This window comes from Panthera leo, chromosome C1 (genome assembly GCF_018350215.1).
Source record: "Panthera leo isolate Ple1 chromosome C1, P.leo_Ple1_pat1.1, whole genome shotgun sequence".
NCBI classification, from domain to species: domain Eukaryota; kingdom Metazoa; phylum Chordata; class Mammalia; order Carnivora; family Felidae; genus Panthera; species Panthera leo.
This window is the reverse complement of record NC_056686.1, coordinates 173,488,752-173,516,527: the sequence shown is the minus strand read 5'-3', so window position 1 is coordinate 173,516,527 and position 27,776 is coordinate 173,488,752. Positions and strand designations below refer to the sequence as shown.

General features: G+C 34.1%; 1 long non-coding RNA gene across 4 annotated transcripts in view; it reads right to left on the bottom strand.

Moving 5' to 3' along the window:
• LOC122226371 overlaps window positions 1–27,776 on the bottom strand; it is a 220,068-nt gene that overhangs the window by 66,745 nt on the left and 125,547 nt on the right. For 2 of the 4 annotated variants that reach the window (XR_006205599.1, XR_006205598.1), the window contains exon 5: window positions 16,082–16,771. The exons of 1 other annotated variant lie outside the window; for it this stretch is intronic. This is a non-coding gene — a long non-coding RNA (uncharacterized LOC122226371). Of the gene's footprint in view, window positions 1–16,081; window positions 16,772–19,658; window positions 19,735–27,776 lie in introns of those variants that run through there. One more of the 4 variants, XR_006205600.1, reaches the window with a different exon arrangement.

The following is a 27,776-nucleotide window of genomic DNA, read 5'->3' as shown; positions in this document are numbered from 1 at the left end:
TTTTTTTAAATTTCATTTTTCATCAGTTTTTAAAAACAGAATAATACTGGTTAAATTCAGTACTTTTTCTAAAGGTCTTTGGAGTAGAACTTTTTTTCTCTAATCCTATTTTGACATGCAACATTGAAATTTTATGATAGAAAAAGAATCAATATCTATGGCATATAATTTGTGGATTTAGAAAATATCAGTTTATTGCACGAGAAATTTAAAATAAATTGAAACATTAACTTTTGGCCATGAATTTTTAAACTTGTAAAATTCACAGATCTATATTATCAATGATGCCGTTAAAGATTTCTTGTAAAGGAATTGTGTTTGTACAGCATCACTTGATCACATTTTGGTTACAACCAAAGTCACATTAATAGTCACCCTGTGTCCATGTCTGCTGAAACATTTAGAGTACACGAAAGCTAGCCTTTAAAATATCCTGAGGTCCAATCACTTTGGCAAAACAAGAGGTGAAGAACAAAGGATTGTACTTCCATTTAGCCACTGTTCCTGATGCCATGTAGTTTTGGGAGAGCTGAATCACTTGAATAGACTGCATCATTCTTTGCTCTGAATTTCATTAGGCATCTTATCACAATACACCTTTTTAGTAGATACTTGTTCATTAATTTAGTGCCTAGAGTTTTTATTACCAAATCACTTGATTTTTATGGGCTTGCTTAACTAAATAAAAATATTATTTCCCTCTGACTTTATATGCAGTCTCGCTCAGACTCTACAGTGTAAGAAAGGCTTTGGACAGACAAAAGCAAACAAGCAAACAAACAAACGAACAAAAACCCAGTAAGTTAGAATCCAAAAGATATGATTTCTTACTTTTCTAGTATTCATTGACTTTAAGAGTCAGTGGATTACTGCCACCATCCCAGGTCTATAGTATAGACTCTACCTTGAGCAGGGTTTAAAGCACAAGATTTGAAGAAACCTGGTTTAAAAATGAAGGTTACAAGATTGTGTTTGGCTGAAATTCCCTAAGACAGTAGATTTCAATGTGAGGGAATGGGGCTCCTTTCAATACCTCAGGAAACATTTTTCTATTGTCACTAATATTCAAAATATCATAACATTTAAACCCAAAATGTCTACATTTGTGGTTAGAACATGAGTTGATACTTTTTTTAAAGACTTCTTATTTAGGGGCACCTGGGTGGCTCAGTCGGTTAAATGTTCCACTTTGGCTCAGGTCATGATCTCACAGTTTGTGAGTGTGCGCCCTGCATCAGGCTCTGTGCCGAGAGCGTGGAGCCTGGACCCCTCTTCGAATTCTGTGTCTCCCTCTCTTTCTGCCCCTCTCCAGCCCCTGCTCTCTCTCTCTCTCTCTCTCTCTCCCAAAAATAAATAAACATTAAAAAAATTTAAAGATTTTTTATTTAAAAACATCCTACAAGGAGCAAATAAGGAAATGATGCCACAAAGTAATGTTAATATGATTTGTCTTATGTATTTTATGCAATAGCTAAAGACAATTCATTACAATATTTTCTCCATTTAAAGAACATTAACTTCTTTGTTAGAATTTAAATATATATAAGTATATAATGTATATTATATTAATAAAATATATTTATGTACTTTTAAAAATATTTTTACCTTTATAGCCTTAGAAATATTGTAAAATAATCCACTACAATCCTCCCTTTACTGACATTTCACTCCTGCTTTCAAAAATTATTATTCACCTTTTAGAAAATGTTTTTGATGATGGGATTTCTTTTATTTCATTTCCAAATATATAACCTACAGTGTCATTAATCCTTTAATGCTAAATATATGTTAAAATAAAAAAGCAATTTTTCTTAAATACAAATTTGCTTTCTTTTCCTACAGAAAGGGTTTTGCTTTTTTTTGTTTTTGTTAAATTTATAAACATGATTACAGTAATTTCTTTGTAAAACAACTTTAGAAATACATATAAAGGACCTAGAAGAACATCAAACAATTCCTGAGACTGATGCAGGACTTCAAATCTTGTAAATTATTTATACAAAGCTGTTGAGTTTAATCATACAGGTGGGGAATTTAGTGGTTTGAAGGTCAGTAGGCAGGGAAAGTCAAAACTATCATGAAATAATGGTATTGAAATATTTTTCAAAGGCCTTAAAATCTTAAAGGAGATGAGTTTCAAATTCAAAGTTATTTAAATATACTATATGAAGAATAAGGTCAAATTTCCATTAATTTAGGAGAGAAGCATCTAATATAATCGTCAATAACATTAAATTTTATTTTATTTTTCACAGTTTCTTGACACTGACTAATATAATTATTTTGGATATAACCCCTTTTAAATATACCATAATGTATGACTTTAAATTTTTTATTTATTCTCCAATATTTGTTGAGTACTTCTTAGATGTTAAACACATGACTGCTAAGATAGTAATGCGCTAATTCTGCCTTGAAGGAACACTGAATCAAGCAGTGGAGATCAGATGTTTATTAAATAACCCCCAGTCAAGATGGAAAATAGTACTGTTAAATGGATTTAGGTAAAATACTATACAAATTAGAGAAAGAACAGGATCGGAATCAGGAAAGTTCTGTGATAGTGGTGATATCTAAGGTGAACACTGAAGGAGAGAGAAAAGCAATTGGGGATGAAGATCATTTCAGAGAGGACAAGAGAACTGTAGAAACAGAGGCACAAGAAAAGAGAAGGACAAACACACAGGGAGCACAAAGCAATTTACTTTGGATTGAGGATGAGATGCATAAAATGCATTTCAGTGTAAGATACGATTGGGAAAGTTGTCTGGAATTTTATTATAGATAGGGTGGTTCTTCTATTCTGAGACAGAACACTTTGAAGAGCGAATAGGGTACTACATTAATTATGCCAGGACAACAGGCATAAACCTAGACTAGCTCAGGCACAACCAGTATGAACATGCTATTTATAGGAGATCTTTAATCCCAGGCGGGTATGTTTGGATTTAGTTGTATAGACAGGGGGACTAAAGGAGGATTCACCATTATAGGGCACTTTAAAATAGAAATTGTACCTAGTGGGAAACCAGCTAAAGCATGGAAAATAATTAGGAGTCTATGAAAGGTAATTAACTCTTTATGAACATACTTCTAATATATAACACTTATTCCACAGATTATTTTTAGCTTCAATGTGTAACAATGAAGACAGATTGGCCAAGAATTCAACGAAGTAGAAATATTTGACTGAAATAATTTATATTGCAACACACATTTAAAGCACAATAAGGGCTATCTGGCATATCACCTTATTTTTGTTGTCAGATGCTGTTTTCAGATGAAGTAATTTCCTGATATTTTAGTTTTAACAATATTTCTTACCTTATATAATTTTTCAAAATTAAGAACATATCAAAATGAAGGAATTTATCACTACTTAACTCATTTAGTTTGAAGATTGGTCTTAAAAGATATAATTAATATCAGTGTCCCAGCCTGCTTTCTTGTTTCTATAATGACATGTATTGTGTTTAAGTGATATATGTATGTCCTTCAAAATTCCAAGGCAGTGAAGTTATTGAATTTCACATTTAATCATCTGTTAATCTATATTTGTCTTTTTCAAAGTTTTCTGGGGCTCTGGGCAGGAGAGTGACATAAATTTGTAGATATCTCAAAGCAAAAGAATTTGAACTCCTTTTGAGGTTAGATGGGCTGTTCACCTCATTAAGAGATTGGGTGGCTAATTCTCATTAGGAGGCCTTTGATCTATGATTAAAAGAGTTCATGGAAAAACCTTAGTAGTACAAATGTAATTTAAAACCACAATAAATCTCTTCCTATATTTAAAACGAAGCATGGATGTTACATAACACTGTTAATGCATGAAAGAAGAAATATAAACTACCTAAACAGCAATGAACTATATCTTTCACCAAAGGGGATTAATTTTGCCATTTTATACATTCTGAAAATTTAATGTAATTATTGACTTTTTCCAAAAGAAATAGCAATAAAGCAATTCTGAGGCTAAATAACTATAAATTATATACAAGCAAAAGTATATTAAAAGCCAATCTTACAATTTCTTATTCATTTGTGCAAACATACAAAATTACTTGGTATTTTGGCGGTGAGAGTGGACATCCTTTTCTTGTTCCTGATCTTAGGGGAAAAACTCTCAAGTTTTCATCATTAAGTTTGATGTTAGCATGAGTTTTTCATATATGGCCTTTATTACAGTCCCTCTAAATCTACTTTGTTGAGGGTTTATTTTTTTCATTATAAATGGATGTTATACCTTGTTAAATGTTTTTTTCTGCATCTATTTAAATAATTATATGGTTTTTATCCTTTCTCTCATTAATGTGATGTATCTATCACATTGATTGATTTGTAAATATTGAACCACATTTGCAACCCAGGTATAAATCCCACTTGATCTTGATGAATTATTTTTTTAATGTATTGTTGGGTTTGATTTGGTAACATTTTGTTGAGGATATCTGCATCAATGTTCATCAGAGATATTGGCCTGTATTTCTGGTTGTTTGTTTTGTTTTGTTTTTGGTAATGTCTTTATCTGGTTTGGGTACTGGGGTAATGCTGGCCTCATAGAATGAATTTGGGAGCTTTCCTTCCTCTTCTAATTTTTAAAATAGTTTGAGAAGAATAGGTATTAACTCTTTAGATTTTTTTGTAGAATTCACCTGTGAAGCTGTCTGGTCTCCTGGACTTTTATTTGTTGAGAGTTTTTGATTACTGACTCAATTTTATTGTTGGTAATCAGTCTGTACAAATTTTCTATTTCTTCTTTATTCAGTTTGGAGAGGTCATATGTTTCCTCTCCATTTTATCCATTTTTTCTAGGTTGTCCAATTTGCTTGCATACAATTTGTCATAATATTCTCTTGTAACCCTGTGAATTTTTGTAGTGGCAGTTGCTATTCCTCTTTCATTTCTGATTTTATCATTTTTATGAAAACATAAAATATATGTTTATCATCTTTATAATCATGAGCAGGGGAAGGGCAGAGAGAGGAGACATGGGGCTTGAGCAGACCTTGACATGGGGCTTGAGCTCACAAACCATGAGATCATGACCTGAGATGACATCAAGAGTTCGACGCTCAATGAACTGAGCCACCCATACACCCTGATTTTGCTTATTTGAGTCCTCTCTTATTTTTTTCTTGTTTTTTTTTTTTTTGATAAGTCTAACTAAAGGTTTATCAATTTTATTGATTTTCTTTTTGTTTTAATTTTTGAGTCCTCTCTTATTTTTTTTCTTGTTTTTTTTTTTTTGGTAAGGCTAACTAAAAGTTTATCAATTTTATTGATCTTTTCAATTTTTTTAACATTTATTTATTTTGAGAGAGAGAAAGATAGAGAGAGAGCAGGGGAGGGGCAGAGATAAAGGGAGACAGAACCCTAAGGGAGACAGAATAGGGCTTGAAACCACAAACCCTGAGATCATGACCTGAGCTGAATGAAATCAAGAGTCAGACGCTTAACTAAGCTACCGGTGCCCTGCAATTTTTATTGATGTTTTCAAAGAACCAGCTTCTGGTTTTATTGATCTGTTTAACTGGATTTTTAGTTTCTATTTATTTCTGCTCTAATCTTTATTATTTTTTTTTCTGCTGCTGGCTTTAGGTTTTGTTTGTCCTTTTTCTAGCCGCTTTAGGTATAAGATTAGTTTGTTTGAGATTTTTCTTGCTTCTTGATGTAGGCCTATATTGCTATAAACTTCCCTCTTAGAACAGCTATTCCTGCATGTTCCAAGATTTTGGACAGCTTTTCTCTCCTTTGTATTTTCATTTTCATTTGTCTCCCTGTATTTTTTATTTCCTCTGATTTCCTGGTTGGCCCACTCACTGTTTAGTGGCATGTTATTTAACTTCGATATATTTGTGGTTTTCACAGATTTTTTTCTTGTGGTTGATAGCTAGTCTCATAGTGTTGTGGTCGGAAAATATGCATAGTATGATTTTGATCATTTTGAATTTGTTGAGACTTGCTTTGTGGCCTAATATGTCATCTATTCTGGAGAATGTTCCGTGTGCACTTGAAAAGAATATGTGTTCTGCTGTTTTAGGATGGAATGTTCTGAATCTATCTGTTAATACATCTTGTCCAATGTGTCATTTAAAGCCACTGTTCCTTGTTGATTTTCTGTTTGGATAATCTGTCTATTGATATAGTGGGGTGTTGAAGTCCCCTACTATTATTGTATTACTATTAATTACTTCCTATCTGCTTGCTGTTATCTGCTTTCTGTATTTGGGTGTTCTCATGTTGCATACATAAATATTTATAATTGTTATATCTTCATGTTGGATTATTCCTTTTATGATTATATATAGTGTCCTCATTTGTCTCTTGTTAAAGTCTATTTTAAAATCTATTTTGGGGGTGTCTGGGTGGCTCAGTCAGTTGAGCGTCCGACTTCTGCTCAGGTCATGATCTCACACTCCATGAGTTTGAGCCCCGCGTCAGGCTCTGTGCTGACAGCTCAGAGCCTGGAGCCCACTTCAGATTGTCTCTCCCTGTCTCTCTGCCCCTCCCCTGCTCATGCTCTGTCTCTCTCTGTCTCAAAAATAAAAACATTTTAAAAAATTAGGGGCGCCTGGGTGGCTCAGTTGGTTAAGCGTCCGACTTCGGCTCAGGTCATGATCTCTCAGTCTGTGAGTTCGAGCCCTGCGTCGGGCTCTGTGCTGACAGCTCAGAGCCTGGAGCCTGTTTCAGATTCTGTGTCTCCCTCTCTCTGACCCTCCCCTGTTCATGCTCTGTCTCTCTCTGTCTCAAAAATAAATAAACGTTAAAAAAAAATTTTTTTTAAAATTAAAAAAAATAAAATCTATTTTGCCTGATATAAGTATTGCTACCTGGCTTTCTTTACACTTTCATTTGCATGGTAAGTGATTTTTCCATCTCTTCAATCTGTATGTATCTTTAGGTCTGAAATGAGTCTCTTGTGGGCAGCATATAGATGGGTCTTACTTTTTTATCTATTCTGTCACCCTATGTCTTTTGGAGTGTTTAATCCATTTATACTAAAAGTAATTATTGACAGGTATGGACTTATTACCATTTTGTTACTTATTTTATGGTTGTTTTTATAGTTATTCTCTGTTCCTTTCTTCTCTTGCTCTTTTCTCTCATGGTTTGCTGGCTTTCTTTAATGATATACTTGAATCCTTTCTAATTTTTTGCATATCTGCTACTGGTGTTTGATTTGTGGTTACCATTAAGTTTATATATAACACCTTATGCATATAGCAGTCTATATTAAGTAGATGGTCACTTAAGTCTCAAACCCTTTGTTATCAGAATTCTAACATTATTTAATATTATTTTTATTGAAAAATTACATGATAAAAAATGCACATGGTATGAAAACAAAAGAGCATAAAGTGAAAAAGCAAGTCTTCTGAAGCTTATTCCCCAAAGGCTACCAATGGGCACAGATTATTTTTTTGCTTATTATTCCAGAGATGTTTTGCTCATAAACATATGCCTTTCTATAAACTCAAGTAGGAACACAGTGTAAACCACCTTTATTTTTTACTTAATTTTGGTGATGGTTAATCTCAGTACAAATAAATATATTTGCCTTAGTCCTGACATAATTTAAATAGCATCAGATTATCTGTTTTAAAAGTTTTGAGAGGCCTAAGCTATGAAATATTTGATCTTAGTGACTTTTATGGATGTACTTTAATTTTAATACTTTAATGTATTTTTTTTTCTCCATACAATTGTTCAATTTAAGAATTCTCTCTTCTGGGGTCAAATTCGGTCATTTGTGTTTTCCTATAATGAGTTAATTTTTCTAAAATTTCAAATATTTCTACTAATAATTGTATAATTTTATTATTTTGGTAATTTTCTTATTCACAATTTGAATTGTGTATGTGTGATTTCCACCTTTGTTTCTTGATTGTGATAGATGGTATTTTGTCTATTTCCTCCAATAAAAAGTAATTCATGATATATGTATCAGTATAAGCATATAAGCATACAATTTTTGCTTTTAGCTTATTTCTTTTTGTAGTTTTCTCTAATGGTCTGAATAGAATATTTACTATATTTTTATTCTTCTTGACTCTAAATTATATAGATTAATACCATGAATTTTCCTTTGAACATTCCTACTTTGGCCATATCCCACAGAGTTTGAATTATAATTTTTTAAGACTTCACATACTATAATAATCTGTACTTAATATTATAAATTATTTTCTGGAATACTGTGCTTTGAAGATTTATTCATCTTGATATATAGATAGTTCTAGTTAGATATTTTTACTGCTTTATCATATCCTATTATATGATTATACAATTTTACATTCATATTCTGAAAGACCTTTGTTTCCAATGTGCCAGATTTTTAAACAAGCTGATATAAGTATTCCTGTACATATTTCCTTGTAAATATGTTGTAGAGTATCTTTAAAGCAAGAGTTTTCATGTTTGAGTGCACATTGTGCACTGTGGATATTGTACAAAATATTAATTTCTGTGTTCACCTTAGATAAAATAAATACAAGTCTCCTCTTGGGCACAGGCACTGGCATTTTAAAAAAGCATTCAAATGATTATAATGCACAACTAGGATTGGAACTATTGTTTTTTAGGATATAGGTGAAATTAGAAATCAGGGATGATATTTATTTACTGTTTTAAATAATAGAGCTTTTACCATATGTTATAAATGTTTTTGGATATTTACCCCCTACACTGCTGCTGTTTGATTTCCAGTTTTTCCTATTAATTGACTGTTTTTGTCATACAAAATTATTTTCAATTCTCTAGTCCTTCACTCAAATAAGGGACCTATATTTATTAAAATGGTATTTAATTTGTGCATAAAACTTAAGGAGAATTCACATGAAACATTGCCAGTAAATCTGAGACTTAATTTGCAGTTTAACTCAATTCTACACATAACTCAATTCAGCAGTGTGGATAGCTGGTATAAACCACTTTGGTTGTTTCCAGGTCTTCCTCTATATCCTGATTTCCTGGAACTATTATGACTCTCCTGAGCTTTGTATTTGTAGTCCTCCAATAGTTTTATTAGCTTCTAATTTCCTATTTCAATCCCTTCCTGTTTGAAACACTTGGAGTAGTTTTCATTTTCCTGATAAAATCATAATGACTACAAACTACAATATATTTATTTACAAAACCTCCAGATGTTATTTCAATAAAGGCATTTATTTTTGTTCATCTTTAAGTACTTCTAAAGATGAACTTTCTGATGTTAAATGTATAAATTACACTACATGATCATATTCCATATGTTTAGAAAATATTTCAAGAATTATTACAATTTATATTTGCCATAACATAACAGAGTTGCTCATAGTGCAATTCTAGAAAGCACAAACCTGTCTAGAATTTAGACTGTCCATTAGTTTGAATTTTTTACACATAATGGAGCAATTGGTTTTGAGTTTCAGATATAAATGATTCATAAATAAAGTGTTAAATTTACAAAATAATAGTATTACACCAATGAACATACATATATTTGAGCACTTAAAAAAATTGTGGTTTACTGGATGCTTAAATCCTGGAAACTAGTAATGTGGTTACTAACTTCATGAAGACGAAATTTGTATTTTTATTTTCCTGAATGTTTATTGGCTAAGAAGAGGATAGAGAAATAGTATCTTTCATTTGTTTGTAATCCATTCCTTATTCCTCAAATCCTCATCTCTTATTTCCAGGTAACCAGTCTGCATTGAATAAGATTAGGTCAATCTGGATGATAATGTGTGGTGTGTTTTTTTTCTCCAGCTAAATTTCAAGAGCTATAGTTCCTTTACTCTTAAATAGAAAATAACTGAAAGAATAATTTGTAAGATATTTATCATTTTAAAAACTCTATTTAAAGCTATTCGTGCTCTTAATTTATAATAAATTTGTGTAAGAATAAAACTGTAGAAGAGCAAGATAACTTGAAAACTCCATCTTAAGAGAATTTAGTAGGAAATGTTGCTTCACTAAAGAAACTGTTAGCCAGCTTACACAGGGAGTTTTTCCTCTATAGTTTTTTTTTTTTGTTTGTTTTTTGGTTTTTTTTTTACAAAAAGTAGAGATACTTATCAAGTGGTTCTGATAAGTGAATATTATTTGAGGCACTGTATTGTATTTTATCAGTTTAGGAAAAGGGAATAAATTGTGGGAGACACAGTTTGCAATAATATGCTGTTCGTTGTAAAAAGAATGAATCATTAATCTCTTCAGTAGGCATTATTCAATGACCATTTCTTTTTGAATGGTAGTGGTGTGGTATTCTCAATATTTCCAACTTTTTTCCTTTACATATATGTCTAAATAATTTTGTCTCCTATACTTAAATTTCTATTGGAAAAACCAACAATATTCACATTTCTCCCCCTTTTCATTTAACTTGCATTTGAAGAGTTAGTAAGGCAATTCTACTTCTGTGAAAAATCACACACTTATCAATTTTTTTAAATTATGAATAGAGAGCTGGTAAGGCTTCTCCTATAGGCCAGTTCGTTGCAACCCAGGGTTGGAAAAACAACCTCAATGAAAACGGAAATAATGGGAAAAGATTATGTAAAACAAACAGGGTCTTAACGCCACTCCACACAGCTTTAACATAGCTGAGGATGCTCCCAATGACTCTAGCACTGGAGTTGGGTTGTTGTAACATTGGACAAAAGGTGGGTACAAGGAACAATCACCACAGGGTTTCTTCCTCTTTTAATCTGAGATTAGGCACTGATCTACAATGTGGTGAAATAACACTGAGATGAAGAATAAGGATCAAATGTATTATGGGTGAGGATTTAGGAGAATTGGAGAGCCAGGACACCACTGGCTTTTGCTATAAATGAAATGAGGAAATGGAAGAGGGAAAAAAATCCCAACTGGAAAAGGAAAATCCCACAGGGGGGAAAATGTTCCTATGGCCATATGGAAAGGGGCAAATATCAAATACAATTTAGAATAGGCTCTTGTACTTTCTGTTCTTGTAAAATTGAAATATACTGCAGTCATTAGGTTGTCAGTAAGCTATAATGGGGTTAGGGAATTTTAATGCAATACATGAGCTCAATTGAAAACAGAAGTGTCAATTTGACTTTAATTTATGAATATTAAGGAAAGATTCATCTGTAATGGAAGATTAGTGTAAACTTAGTTTTTAAGTTGATATACATATTCAATCTCTGTCAAACTGGACTAGTGTACCCAATTCTCTTCTTCTGAAGAATTAAATATCACAGTTTCTGAAGTGATTGAAAGAAACGGCAGCAATCGTATTTTTCACTCCTAAACCTGAGAGTTATTTTGATCCTACATTTTATTAACTGAAATATTATTCTCTTTAATATTATTTTCTTTTGAAATGCATTTCCATAGTTTCTATTCAGCTACAAAGTCTTTAATGTTTCCATTCAGCTCCAAATTCCCTTAATGTAAGAGCCAAATAGCAAGGTGGTGCTTTTCTGTTATACATTCACTTGTTCAATAAACATTTATTGGGCATTATTTACCAGGAACTTACTAAGGTTCTAGAGATTCAAAGAAAAATAATAATATACGGTCACATATGTAGGGGGATTGGATGGTGGTGGGGGAAAGTGGATTGATTAGAGATGAACACATACTTTGAATATAATATGGTAAATCCAATGATAAAAATAGTGGTTGGTCTCTAAAAGCATAGGTGAAGAGCACCCAACCTAGTTTTGAGTAGTGTGAGGTGAGTCAGTTTTTGTAAGTATAATTTGATTCGTAACAGGTGAATGAATAGTATTGTTTAAACTCTTCAATAGGCAAAATGATAAGGGCTATCCTAGGCAAAAAAGAACTTGAGTAAAGTAAAGGCTTTGAAAAATGCCACAGTGTTTGTGAGGGAACTGTACCAGCTGTTCAGCACAGCTAGCGGACAAATATGAAGAGAGAAAATGATGATAAAGTAGATCATCGAGTTAGGTGGGGGCTTTATCTTGCAGAGCTTCACACACAAAGTTAAAGCTATTGGTTTTTATTCTGTAGCCAGAAAAAACGTTTTAAACAAGGTCATGACAGGCTTAGACTGGTATGTTAGGTAGGTCATTCTCAGAACTGTGTGGAGGACAGAACTTACAAGAAAGATTACAGCAGAAGAGATCAGTAAGGAGGCGTAAGAGCAATCCATGAAAGAGGTAATAAAACCCTGAGCGAAAGTAGAAATGATGGAGATAGAGAATCATGTGTGTGAGTCAGGAATCCCTCAGTTCCAAGTCAAAGGGAACCCAACCCAAAATGCCACAAGCAAAATGGAATGAAAAGCTCAAGTGTAAGCACAAATTTATAAGGGGCACTAATGATGTCACCATTATGCACTGTCTATATCCCAGCCATGCCTCCCCCATCCTAGCTCTATTTTCAGGAATTTTTTCTCACATGGTGACAAAGTGGCAATAACCACTCCAGTCTCACAGCCTCATAATTTCAAACCTAGATGAAACAAGAGCTTCTTTGGCACATCTAAATTTCACAAAAATCTTGAGATTTTCTTTGATTATATGAGCAAAAATCACATGTGCAACCCCAAGCAAATCACAGCAGTCCTACTGTGTACAATGGATAAAGGAAAGAGAGTCAAGGAGGACCCAAATTTTCTATCACAAAAGATTTACAAAGAATACCAAAAAAGAAGTATGTGGGAATGAAGAGTTCAAAGTAAGATATCTCAATGAACATCCTAGGAAAGTTTGGATACATTAATAAGATGGACTGAGATCTTTCTTCTAAACAAATTAAAATGTTGTCATTACTACTGATTCTTTTCCTAGCAAAAAAAGACATGTTAATAAATGGAAATTGAAAATTGGAAATAAAAGTCTGAATCTTAGAGATCTAGATTGGAACTATAAATCTGAGTATTATCAAAATTATATGATAATTAAATTCGCATGTAATCACCCAGGAAGGAGTGGAGAATGAAAAGCATGGTATATTGAAGACTAAATGCTGGTTTATAATAACAATAATTGTACATCACTATATTCCTGGTTCTCCTCCTACCCTATTTATTTCCTATAATTACCCTGTGGTTCCATATTCAGTGTAAAGAAACCTAGGTGCAAAAGATTAAAAATATTGCATAAGTTTAGACAATTTGTAAATACAACTTCCAAAATTCAAACACAAGTCATCTGAAGCTACAAGTTTCTGTTATACCCACTCTAAATACCATCTGTCCAAATACCTTTGTCACATGGCCAAAACTATTGATTCAACACTTTGTTTGCATACCAGTGAAACCACTAACACTAAGACACTGATCTTCCTGTGTAAATAATCTTTTCTGGCTACAGGATCATTCACATCAGTAATTCAATATATTTTGCTGGTTTCCAAATCCATTTTTTGTTCTCTTTTTGCCCAGGGAAATATTTATAGAAATACTAGACTTAAATTGTTAAATTATCGGAGGAGGGGAAACAGTCTTAGTTCATCTTATTTGTCAGAAGTCATTAAGACACTGAATCACCAATTCAAATCATTAAATAGAAAGTTGGGCATATATTAACACAGTAGTCAAACTGTGAAGAATTTTTGATTACTTGATTCAATATTTTTTCAATAAAATGAAAGTGAGTCAATGGTATCACCTCCCTTAACATTAGTAGAAGCTTCCAGTGGTACTTAAGCAGACATAACTATTCATTCAACAATGTCACTGCCAATTCTATCTATGAATGATGAACTAATAAAATATGAGGGTAGCCATCCACAGGTGTAGAACCCCAAAACTGTTAAAAATAACTTTATGAACCCATTTACCTTTTTCTAATTTTCTAACAAAAATGTTGTCATCTAAATAAAGTTTTGAAACTCTCACCATTTCTCAATTCTTTGGCTTTTAGGAAACAGTAGAGTTACAAATGCATCGTATTTTTCAGCATTTGTCTCCTCAGTGTTTGTGACAAAACAAAAGAAAATAAACTATGACCATATACATACAAGTGGTAATTTAACTTTTTTTTTTCTTTTAAGGTGCACAAAAGTTGCATACGACATATTCACTGATTTACAATCACCGAATGCAAACTGACTGTAGTCGATTTTAACCAAAGCAAATGTCTTTTCATTTCGGCAATTGAAAACGTGTCATTTTTTCTTTGCTGCTTTACGTTTCCATCAAAGGCACACTTTCACTCTCCTTGAGACTACTCTATCATTTGTACTTAGTTATGTTAGGAGACAAATCATGTACTTTATCTTCACATGAATTTCCTCACAAAAACTAGTATTGCTTCAAGTGTGGCTGGAACATTCTCTCCATCTCTTTGTATGCTTTTGTTTTCCTACATGAAATTTATGGCTTGAGAGTAAATTTCTTCTTACTTGGCTTGTTTCATACCATACATCACTCATTTCTCATAATTAATAAAATTTACCCTTTGGGATTTTTTCTGTTGTCACTTCAGCATATTTTCATAAGCCACAAGCAATTATACTAAAGGCCATAAGAAAATAACAAAATATTAGCTACCTAAATGGGGAAGAACAAACAAACAGAAATCTCTTTCCCTCTATAACTTCAGAAAAACTTCACTGTATTTAACCTTGTCCAGAGAAATGAAATCCGGAACTATGTTCGTCGTAATAAGCCAAGACAATGCTAAAGACAGGAAGCTCCTTGAATGCATGTTTCCTTTCTAAGATTTTTTACCAAATAATACAGTATTCTTGCAAACTTCTCATAGTAGAGCAAAGAATTTCTGTTTCACTTCCTTTATAGGTGACAAAAATAATTTTCAGACTCCCGGTGACTGATTACTTTATAAACTCTCTTATGAATTACATGTTTAAGCAATTTTTCCTATATGACATGGGTCCTTCAATGTTTTGTTGAATCAAATTTCTTTAATCAAATGTATCTGGGAAATGTGGTACACAGTTGAAAATTCACAGTGCAAATTAGTACTCTAAGAACTCTGAGCTTTTGATTCATATTCAGAATATCATCACTTAAATGCTTTTTAGACAGGAATTCTCAGATTTAATAATGTCATTTTTCTTAACCACTCCCTAAATTTCACTGTAGTTGATACAATTCTCTAACAACTCAGATGAATGAGGCCCTTTTATAATCTCCTTCAGAAGGTGGAAGGGACCCATGTATATGATGAGATATTATTCCTGTGATTATGTTATGTTATTTGGCATGGTAGATTTTAAGAAAGGGAGAGTATACTCCCTGGGCCAGACCTAATCAGTATAGTACTTAAAAAGGATAGGCTTTTCCTGCTGAAAGGGATTTGAAGGAGTAAACTAGTGTAGAAGGATTCCACAGGTGGGAGATTCTGTACACTTGGCTTCAAAGATAAAGGAGGTCAAGTGGCAAAGAATGAAAATGCCCTCTAGTCGAGAACAATCCGTAGCTAGCAGCGAGCCAAAAATGGGGCCTTAATTTTACAACCCCAAGAAAAGTTGTTCTGCCAACAACACATATGAAATTGGAAGTAGGTTGTCCCCAGCGACTCCAGCGAAGATCTCATTAGAAATCCCTGGTTTCAGGGGTGCCTGGATGGCTCAGTTGGTTAACCATCTAACCTTGGCTCAAGTCATGCTCTCACAGCTCATGGGTTTGAGCCCCGCATCAGGCGCTGTGCTGACAGCTCAGAGCCTGGAGCCTGCTTTGGATTCTGTGTCTCCCTCTCTGTTCCCTCCCTCTCCCTCCACCTCTCTCTCTCTCTCAAAAATAAACATTAAAAAAAATGTTTTAAATCCCTGATTTCAGCCTCATGATACCTAGTTTCCAGCCACACTGTGCTAGACTTCTGACCCACAGAAATGTGAGCAAACAAATTGGTGTTAAGTTGCTAAATTTGTGCTAATTTTTTAGACAGCAATAGGTAACTAGAGTACTCACATCCCAAGTCACCAATTCCTGTTAATTCTGTTTGCTATTTATTAAATTTGTCTATTTCTTTCTAGCTCATCCATCACCATTCCACTTTGAATCACCATCTTCTCTCACCTACACTCCTCACTGCCCTGCAGATATATCCTCTGAACTATCCATTTTTTACACAGAAACTAGTATATTCTTTGTAAGACACAATTCTATTATTATCATCCCTTGCCTGTTATAAAACCTACAATGACTTTTCATTTCTCTAGGAATAAAATTTGTTTAATTGTACCCTTAAGTAAGATATCCCAATGAACATTCTAGGAAACTTGGGATGTTGATAAGATGGACTTAACAACTTTATTAACTTGAATACGTCCTTAACCGAAACTCTGCCCACCTATCCATTCTAATTTCATGACATTTTTTCCTTTCTATTTGCCAGTCACATTGGTAATTTTTCAGTCCTAGAACCATGTTCCTTTCCTCCTGTTCCCTTTCATGGAGCATTGTGTTCTCTCCTTTGACCCCCATTTCTCCCAGCTAATGCTGAGATGTTAATCAGGTGGAACACTAAAATTAGGTCCTCTGGAAAACTTTTCTTACTCCACAGGTCACTCTAGTCCATCTTTTATATAAGGCACACATAGCATAACAGAGCTTACTCTTCCTCCATAGCATTTAATAGTCATTTACACGGAATTTTTTAAAAAGTAACATCTATAAGCATTCTTCAGTATTACTGCTACTCAAAACATACTGTCTTAGTTGATCCACATGTGAAACAGTAAATTCAGAATCTCCAGAGTATTTCACCCGTCTCTTTTCTTCAATCTCTCTTTCATATATTGCCAAAATAATCTTGTTAATAAGCAAATATTGAAGCTTTTCCCACATTCTATAAGCTGTTCAATATCTTCCTGAGGCACAGAACTTTAATTAAGAAAATATGGCAACAGGTGTAAAATGAGATTGTTCTGGGCTAAGCCTATCTATAAGCAAACTGCAGCCAAGGTTATAATTTTATTGCGTGTAAGATTTACTACCTTTTGTGGGAATTAAACGCATTCACATTTATTGTGAATACCAATTTATTTACATTAGTTCTATCCATCCTATTTGATATAGTCTATAGGATGCCTTTTTGTGTGTGTTTTCCCCCTCTAATCAGTTGGAAGTATTCTGCTTTTCGGCTTTAATAGTCCAGAAAAATTACCATTTCAACTTTCAGTGGTGGTTATACTCATTTAATCTTAATCACACCCACTTAATCTTATATTTTCTATCAAGATCTATCATTAATTAGTCTCCAACTTCCCATTAAATAAAACAAGTGTTGGGGCACTTGGGTGGCTTAGTTGGTTAAGTGTCCAACTTTGGCTCAGGTCATGATCTCACAGTTCATAAGTTCTCTGTCAGCACAGAGCCTGCTTCAGCTCTTCTGTACCGCCCCCCCCCCCCAGCCTCTCTCTGCTCCTCCCCCACTGGCTCGCTCTCTCTCTCTCTCTCTCTCTCTCTATCAAAATAAATAAACTTAAAAAAAATAATACAAGCGTCTTCTTGGGCCTTCATATCCCCCACTCCACTCATACCTACACATACTCACTTCTATACGTCACTCTCGTGTGGAAACTCCTAGGATCTTAGTCATTTTTATCTATTTTTGCTTTGATATTATGCATCAATAGTAACATGATGCATTAATGACAGATTGTACAGCTTATTTTGTTGTTGCTATTGTGTTCACCACAAATCCAAGAATATTCAGTCTTTAATTCATTTGTCATTTTATTGGGGTGCACACTGATGTAATTATATCAAATAAGGCCTGAAAGTCAATAAACTTTGGAAATATATCTATTTTCCCACTTTTCATCTGAATGCTGTTTTCCTGAGTATAAGAAAGTAGGTCCAACATAGTCTCCCTTAGTATTTTAATGATACTGCTTTGTTGTCTTCTAACAATCGATCCTACTGATGAGACATCATACACAAGCCTGATTTTTCATTTTTTGCAGGTAATCTGATTTTCCTTTCTGAAAACTATAAGAATTTCTCCTTTTCTTTAGTGTGGCCTTTTGGTTCACTCACTGTCTCAGGACACTGCTCAGTCCCCTTTCCCTAGAGCTGATGCAGTTTAATCTGCCTTCGGTTCTGGGATTTTTTTTTATGTTTGTTACCTCTCTATTATTTTTCTCTGTTTCTTCCTTCTGAAACTCCTAATACACGTAGGTTGAAACTTTCAATGATTTCTTCCACTTCTCTTGCCTTTTATGCCACACTGCCAACTTTGTATTTTTTTCTTTTCAACTTATTCTAGAAGATGTCTACAAGTTCAGTTTTTCAATTAACAATTCACTTAACAGGTGTAAATATTATTTTAGCCCTTATTTGAACCATAATTTTAATGATTTTTTTATTCCTAAGACCTCTAATTGATTTTTCTAACTATTTTTTTACAGATGTGTTATTTTACAGATGTGTTATATAGTTTAATATCTTTTATGTTCATGCTATTAAATGAGTTGTCTTGGGAATTGGTCCCTGTTGTCTCTCACTACTTTCTTCAAATATTTGTTGATATTGATTTGTTCAATATTATTTTAAAAATGCGTTCCACTCTTTGTGAATACTGGTTTTGTTTACAGGAACATGCCTCTGGTGAGAATGTTGATGACAAGTTGAATATTCTGTTAGAAAATTGAGACAATATTACATCTTCTGGTTTGAGGAATCTCTCTTCCCTCTGGGACACTTGTCTGGAGCACTCCAACCCAGATCTCAAACTCCCTGCTTTAGTCTGTGAGTAGTCTTTCAACATAAGGGTTGGGAGCTGGGAATGGGGGAGGGGGATCCAACTTGGGCTCTCCATATGAATGTATTTGGTTCAATATCCTTGTCCTAGGACCATTACTTTATTCCATTATTATTGTTCTTGATACATGCCTGAACTGCTCATAAAGCCACAGAAATCCTCCCAAGTCGACATCAATTTATGAATTTAGGGCTCTGATTTCCTTCATCAATCCATATCTATCTTCAAATGGTGTCAACATTTCTGGTCCAGGGACTTTCTTCCAATGTCATTAGGGATTTATTCCTCATGAGACACGTATTTTTTTTTTCTTTTTAAATCAAAGGACTTGGGGTAAGCAAAAGGTTCACATTCTCAGTCAGTTTTGTACTATTATTAGCTATGTCTTTAAAATGTAGAAAAATTGGTTCACATAATAAAGTTTTTATTCAAGGTCACATAGTAAAACAGTTGCTAAGTGGACTAGAACGTGAACACCCTGGCTCCTGGTCCACCTCGTATCCATTAATATATGGCTGCTTTTGAATAGATATTTCACTGTACTCTTTTTTGAAGGATTAATAGGCATGTCTTTTGTTAAATGTCAAGTGAGTAGATACAGAAATAACCAATTTTGTGCTTTATAAGAATTTCCTTTTTAATAGAAAGTCATCAATGGAAAAACAATTACTGTCAAACGTTCTTAGAGGCTAGGCCACTGTGACAAAACCTCAGTGCTACATTAGAAAATCACTAAGATTCCAGGGTAAATCTGCTTTTGTCACTAAATATCTTCAGCAATATTCGTTTAGCTGTTAAGTTTAACAGAAGAGTGGAAACTTATTATGTTATTAGCTGGACATTTTAATTATTATCTGTAAGATGTTTTATAAGGAGCTTAACATGTTAATCATTCTTTTCAACAAACTGACAGTCTTCATCTTCAGAATTATTTAGCAACAATAACCATAGTTAAATAATGCCAAACACAACATTATCCTAAATCACGTACCTTCATTTAACTTCACAATTATGATTCTCCCTTCAGAAGCAGAATGAACAGAATTAAATCACTAATGGCAAGACTAAGCCATAAAAGAATCTACAAACAAGAAATACAATTTTGTTAAACTACCAAGTACATACTAACAATGATATTTCCATCAAGAGTTGGTTAGAAAACATTTAAAGTATTGTAACATATTAGAAATTTATTCAAAAATATCTTTCTTAGTGCTGAATCCAATAATTTGTCTTCTTCTGGTGCATGTTCCTTGAGGGCTTAGTCCATAAACTTTATTCAAATGTAGAATGCTTGTTAAATGCAACATATTTCATACATACTAAATACGATTAGAATAGTTATTTATTCTAGAGAAAAATTTTTAGAAATAATGGTATCAACAGTAGCTAGCATTTACTGAAATTGTATTAAGTGCCATACTATGTGATAGGGGATTATTATGTATTATTTCAATTAATATTCACAAAAAGGGGAAGGTCGTATTTATTTTCTGTATTTTTAGAGGTAAAAACTGCAATTTCAGAGGTTAAGTAACTTTCCAAAGTCAAAGAGCTTGGAAGTAAGAGAACTGAGATTTGAGTAGCTACTAGCTTATGAAAAATAGTTTCTGGTTTTTAAGCTTACTGTTCAACTAAGATGGCTATATTTATTCTTCTTCATAAAAAGAAGCAACTAAATAATAATAATCCCAGTATTCATATAGTAAATTAATGCATAGCACCACCTGTTGGGCACCTGAAGAAAATGAATAGAATTCCCAAGGCTGATCTATTAAAGTTAGGAAATTAGACCAGGTATGGTTTGTCAGGATTTTTATAGCTTTGGTTCATTCAAGACAAGTGTGTCTACAAAACATACGTATTTCTAAATAAATCGTTTCTAATATATTAAGTCAAGTTTTCAAAGCCTGTACTGATTAATTTTATATGTCAAGTTAGCTGGGCCAAGTAGTTCTCAGATATTTGGTTAAACATAATTCTGGGTGCACCAGAATTATGTGTATTTTCAAATGAAATGAACATCTCAATCAGTAGACTGAGGAAAGCCGATTGCCCTCCCCAATATGGGTAGTCCTTATCCAATTGGTTGAAGTCCTGAATAGAATGAAAAGTCTGATGCTCCTCTAGATAAGAGGAAATTTCTACCTCCCTACTTGGAGGTGAGACATGGGTTTCCCTGGTCTTTGATTTCGTACGGAAACATCATTTCTTTTTGAGCCTCAAGCCTATTGGCTTTTAAACTAGAACTACACTGTGATAATCCCGGAACTCCAGTTTGCCAACTACATGCCTGAGCCATTTCTTTTTAAGTCTCTTTATATATGTGTGTATATGCATGTGTGAGTGTGTGTGTATGTATATGTGTGTGTGTGTGTATGTGTGTGTGTGTGTGTGTGTGTGTGTGTGTATCCTATGGGTTCTGTTTCTCTTCAGAACCCTGACTAATAGAAAGCCCTTACTTTCATTTATAACTCCACATTTTTTCAAACCAGGAGTATATTTTAACTAAGATTAAAAGACAAGGTTCTGGAATCCCTTTTTAAAAGAATAGGCATGATAAATTTTCTGTAATGACTAAGCTAGGCAAGGAGAGTGGGTATACCCTTCAGAACTGCTGGGCAGAATAAACAGAGCAAACGTCCAGGAACAAGAGCCACAGATTGTCATCACTGACTTGCTGAATAATCAAGCCACAAGTCCCTTTGAGTGTGACCTCATTCTTAGAGTAAATTAATTCAGTGTGATGACCTCCAAGACTACCTCATCCCTAAAGGTCTATGGATTATCAATCATGTGTGTTAACTCAACCTTGGTGCTTGAACCCTCCCTTTGTGTCATTTCACAAAACCCTGACCACGCCCACACCACCATGCTCCTCTCAGGAGCCCACAGCAGCATTCTAAACCCTTGCTACTTAGTTTTGGTCTATAGATACAGCATCAACATCAGCATCACATAGGAACTGCTGAAATAACCTTTAGGTTCAAGATGGAGCTGTTCCTGCCCTGGGTGCCATGTCAGCAAACTGAAATTTAAAAACTATTGTGCAATGTAAATGCTCCACTTGAAATACAGAAATACAGTATATACAGTCAGCCAATCTCCAAATTCTAAGTCAACTCTGGGTTCTAGACTTCCTTATTCTTTCTCACCTCAAACAAGGTTGACTATGTGGCCCCAGCCCATCAGATATTTTCTGTCTCTTCCTTGTTCTTTATTCTTTATCTTATAAAAGCTTCCTGCCTTTCACCTTGTATCACACTTCTCCCAAAGAAGACAGTCTCCATCATGAGATATCAAATAAAGATTGTTTGTATCAACTAAACAACCTTTAAAATATTGCCTTATTTAATAATTTTTTAACAGAACTGATTAGATATGCAGAATCTTAGGACCCACCCCAGATCTACTGAAGGCAACCTGGATTATAACAAGGTCTGTAAATGACTTGCATAAACACGAATATTTGAAAGAATTGTTCTAGGGGCGCCTGGGTGGCTCAGTCGGTTGAGCGGCCGATTTCGGCTCAGGTCATGATCTCGCAGTCCGTGAGTTCGAGCCCCGCGTCAGGCTCTGTGCTGACAGCTCGGAGCCTGGAGACTGTTTCAGGTTCTGTGTCTCCCTCTCTCTGACCCTCCCCTGTTCATGCTCTGTCTCTCCCTGTCTCAAAAATAAATAACGTTTAAAAAAAAAAAAAAAGAATTGTTCTAGCTCTACTCAAAGCTACTATGCTTGAGTGGAGGAAGCAAAAAGATTTACTGCCCTTAACTAATCTTTGTATTTTTATATTTCATGAAGAACTTTTAGACCATGGACTCTGACAACAACCCAGTTTTCATATCCTGGCTTTGCCACTTACAGCTGTGGGACTCTGGCAGCCCTCAATTACCTTCCTGAGACCTAATTTCCTCATCTGTTAAGTAGGAATAATAATAGGACCTAATTTATAAAATCAATTTACTTTAAACTGGTTAATATGTGGAAAGGTTAAAAGAGTGTCTAATTCATGGGAGTGTTAGGTTTTTATTAGCTATTGTTTTATAGACATTCTTCATCTTGTATAACTATAGTCTTTTGGTATCAAATTTCAGTTATGTAACCCCTTTGTGTAAGAAAATATCTCTAAGAAATTAGTATTCCAATAATTTTCAATATTTCTTTTTTGGACTTTTGTTTCTCTGTCTTGGTTTTCTTCTTTCTCTTTTTGTCCTTTTCTTCCACTCTTTTTTCCTTTCTTCCTCTGTTCATTGTGCAAAGTTGAGTGCTTCTTTGTCCTGCCTTCCCTTTTGCCCACAAACATCCATTGTGGTGTAAACCTCAGAGATACTTTGTAAGAGGTATGAAACATTTGGCTCTGATTTGTAAACCAAAGCAAGAAGCATGAAGGCTATGTGGCATCTCAAAAGAAAAAAAAAATACCTTGTGAGTTAAAATTATTGTTCCTTTTAGAATGTACCCTCTCCTTTGACTAGTCTTTGGGGAGACAGCAGAGCAAAAACAGCGATGACCCAAGCTTTAGAGTTGGAAAATCAGTTGTGCAAAGTCTGTTACGAACCATTAGTAGCCAGGTGGCCTGGTTAGTAGCCAGGCGGCCAAGAACAAGTTTTCTAATCTCTTTGAATATTGATTTATTCATCTGTACCTCTTATAAAGTTATTGTAACTGTTCAAAGAGACAGTACCTGTAAAATGCTTAGCACAATTTCTGAAATATAGTAGATTCTTTGAAATGTTAGCTCTCATGGTCACAACCTTTATTATAACAGTACTACTCAACGAAGCAACCAGATATAAATTACTCTCCAAAGTGCAAAGCCCAAATAAACAATACGAACTCGTATTAAAACTCAGATCCTGTATTCTCCTGCTAAATTCTGGTCCTCTCCTGAATCTTTCCCTTAGAACTCTCCATCTTGCACACATGAGAATTTTTCACATTTTCTTTCTTCTTCTGTTTCTCTTTCTTGTTATAGGTAACTTTCTCTTTTAGTGCAATTATTTCTTTTACTTTAATTTGCTCTTCCTTCTTTCCACTGCATCCAATGCTTTTAGGGTTTGTTCTTGTTCTTGTATTTCTAGAAAACTTGAGTGAACTTTTACACACATTTTTTTTAGAAAAAAACTAAAATAATTTTAAATGGTATCTGGATTATTGAATAATTTCTTATGTTCCCCTTTGTATGTGGTATCTTTGCAAACTAGCCATTTTGATATCTTAGTAATCTTTTAAGTATTCACCAGGTAACTCATTTCCAGTCAAATGTGTCATTCATCTCACCAAAGGCTGAGAAGTCTGTTTTTTTTTTTTGTTTTTTTTTTTTTTAAATTTTTTTAATGTTTATTTATTTTTGAGACAGAGAGAGACAGAGCATGAATGGGGGAGGGTCAGAGAGAGAGAGGGAGACACAGAATCCGAAACAGGCTCCGGGCTCTGAGCTGTCAGCACAGAGCCCGACGCGGGGCTCGAACTCACGGACCGCGAGATTGTGACCTGAGCCGAAGTCGGCCGCTTAACCGACTGAGCCACCCAGGCGCCCCGAGAAGTCTGTTTTAATGCTTCTGCGATTTAAAGTTTTTTTACGCTTTGTGTCTGATGACACAAAATAGGAAAGGTGAAAAATAAATTTTGGAGCACATTTGGTAGTCTCCCCAATAAGTAATGTTATTCTGTATTCATACATTTTCTATCCATTTGGGTTTCTTTGAGTTGTGTTCAAGAAAATCTGGTTTTAATCCTATGTAGGTCTAATTCCATTTTTTCAATGCCTAGGATGATCTTTTGATTGAGTTTAAATTTAGTTTACATTTAATTTGAATTTAGCATTTCTGTTTGTATTTTGATAATTATGGTGAAAATGAAACAGTGTTATTTTATGTTACTAAAAAAAATAAATTAGGGGCACCTGGGGAGCTCAGTCGGTTGAGTGTCAGACTTCGGCTCAGGTCATGACCTCAGAATTTGTGAGTTTGAGCCCCACCTCAGGCTTGCTGCTGTTAGCTTGGAGCCTGCTTTGGCTCTTCTGTTCCCCTCTCTCTCTGTCCCTACCGCGTTCGCTCACTCTCTCTCTCTCTCTTTCTCTCTCTCTCTCAAAAATAAATAAAATATTAAAAAAATAAAATATGAGTTGAATTTTTATTTAAAATATCATCTCCAATTTCATTAATCCTTTAGGAGAAAAAAAGAAAGTGCCATGTTCTCAATTTATTTTTTTGTTCCTAATAAACTCTTTGGAAACCCCAAAATTAAAATCAAATGGTTTGTGGGTAAGAAAATGTGAGCTGAGCAGTATTGACAAGCGCTGGCAAAATAACTGCACACACACACATAAGAAAAATAGCCTTGAGTTTTTCAAATTGGGTATAGAAGTTCTTCCTCAAGCAATGAAATGCTTCTATGTATTTTTAGGACAATTAGAGAAAAATTCATGTGGGGAGAAATTTAACTTCTCTGTCAATTTTGCTCTCTTGAGTGACTTCTCCTGGCATTTCTCAGAAAGCTGAAATTAAGTGGTTGGTTTACTGAATGAGCCAGTGTCTTGTTCATAAGAAAGTCAGAATTTAATATTTAGTATCAGGTTTTAAAATCAAAAATTTCTGTTTAAAAATTTGTCAGTCATGATTACCTTTTACCTATTCTGTTTCCACTGCCGCTATTTCCCTCAGACACACCCCGCTTCGCAGGTAACCCTGTTTCATAATCATGCAGACACCATCTGCCAAAAGTCTTGGTTGTTTTTCTTTCTCCTATCTTTCTGAAGCAAAATGTCATGGTAAGTATAGAGGCCCCAACTTAGCAACACTTCCCGTAAATAAAGGAAATGGTGTCTCATCCCAAGTGCTTCAGAGCTCCTGTGAAGGCAGTGGAAAATCTGCAGAGGAAATCTTTTGAAACATAATCAGCAGCAGCCTTGGGTGGGGCCCTGAAATAAGGTCTTACAACTTTCTATATTGATTTCTCAGTTGAGGAATTTAAGATCAAATATCAACTGGAATATTATAAAATGCTGTCCATAGAAACACACTTAGATCTTGCATGTTATCATTAATTATTTGAAAAAGTGTACATTTTATTTCCAGCCTCATGTCCTCATGCACTACTTACACAAAGTAGCAGCAATAGATAATACTTACATTAAAAGTAAAGCATATCTTAGCATCATTTGAGGTTACAAATATTATTCTTGTGTAAAGTATTCAAGAGACTCATTTCTCCACCTATAGGCAAATCTTGCAAAAAAGAATTATTTATGTATTTATTCTATTTATTACTAATAATGTGATTGAATCAATATAGTCTTGACAAATTAAAGATCTGAGTGAGATAAAAGGCCTTTTGTGGTCTATTGGTTCGTTATGATTTCAAATCTACTTGTTTATGGCTTAAGCAAAGTTGCTTTAATCCAAAGGTGAATTTGCTTATGATGCAGAGGTCATGTCAGAATAATGTCATCAAAATTATTGTGCTACTGAGTGCTCATTGACGTGAATATATGGAGAAGTGACTAACCATAAAGTCATGTATATTTAAACTTTAAATACCAAGAATTTGTGAGGACTTACTGAGGGTGTTCTGCCTGAGCAAGGCTGCTCTACTGATCTAAACAGCTCTCCAAAGACCTTTGGACATTCGCTCCTGCCCTGGGCTGGTAGTGGTGAAAGCCATGCAGCAACCCCACGAAGGAGATCATCTCGCCTGCCAACACCAGTGCCTTTGTTCCACTAGCATCGTGCTCTAGCAACAAGGGACTTTCACTTTGTACTGGCAGCTGGATGTCAGCTCCTGGCTGGCTAAACTAACTTTCCTGAGAACCAGCTTGTAGAACGCTAAACCTCAACTAAATCTGGGCTTTATTTGTTTCATCTCTCCTTTGCCTGGAAAAATAGTGTAATTAATCTGTCATTGGTTTGGAGAGAATGTTATTTCTTTATTGGCTTCTTAAGAGACATTATCTGTATGCTTTTGGCTTGTGACTGTAAATTATAATTAAAAATTATATAATTTAAATTTAAATTATAATAATTAATTTAAATTGTACAACGAAAATTATAATTCCCATGGTGAACCTGTGTTAAATAAATTATTGGCGAAGACAATCTCAGTCTCTGAGCATAATGTGTGTGAACAAAACAAAACACCTTTAAAATTAGATTTAAAATCATGTGATATTCCCCCTAAATTTTAAATTGTATAACTTTGTTTGACACAATATTTCAACTGTTTCATGGTGAATATACTACGTATAGTGCCTTTATTTTTAAATATATCATTTACGTTGTACCCTAGGATTTCTTTAAAGTCGCATTTATAAATGAGATTTATGTAACTATGGATTATTAGTTTGGAAAAAAAAGTATAAATCATTTTATTTACGATGGTTGCTAAGGGAATACTAAGCATAAATGTCGACTATCAGGAACCTGAAGTTCACAGGGCTAAAAAAGAAAAATTTCTTACATCAAATTGAAAAAAGAGAGTTGTCTAGACTTCAAGAAAATTTGTGTGTGTTTTTCTTTAATCTGAAAATGGAAAAATACGTTTCTTCTTTGTCTCGCTGCAATCTGTAACCTAACCAATAAAAACAAACCACATTAATGCAGTTTTCTGCAAAACTCAGAGCTTGCTTGTGTAATAGCTCAAGTCAACACAGTCTACATATTGATTGTAACAACATCTGAAGAGGTTCTTTTACTCACAATATGTAAAAAACAACAGGATTTGTTGATATCATAGTCCATTCAATGGAAAAAGAACTGTCTACAAATACGTGTAGCTTAAAACTTATAATAATGTTCTAAAGTATACAATAATTCATAATTTAGTGTTCAATTCTTTCTCTTCATTCTACCTGACCTAGAAGCAGCATTTGGCACAGATCATGCCTTCCTGTTTGTATGTCCTTTGCTCAGCTTCTACAGCACCACACTCCCTTGGTTTTCTTCCTAGTGCACTGGTTGCTCCTTCTCAATCTCTTTCATGGATTTTTCTTCATCTCTTTATCCTGTAAGTAGTAAAGGGCTCTAGTTCTTACGTATCTTCTAACCTTTTCTATCTACACTAACTTCCCAGGTGACATTTTTTGTTCATAGGGATTTAAATACCATCTGTGCTCTGGCAGTTCTC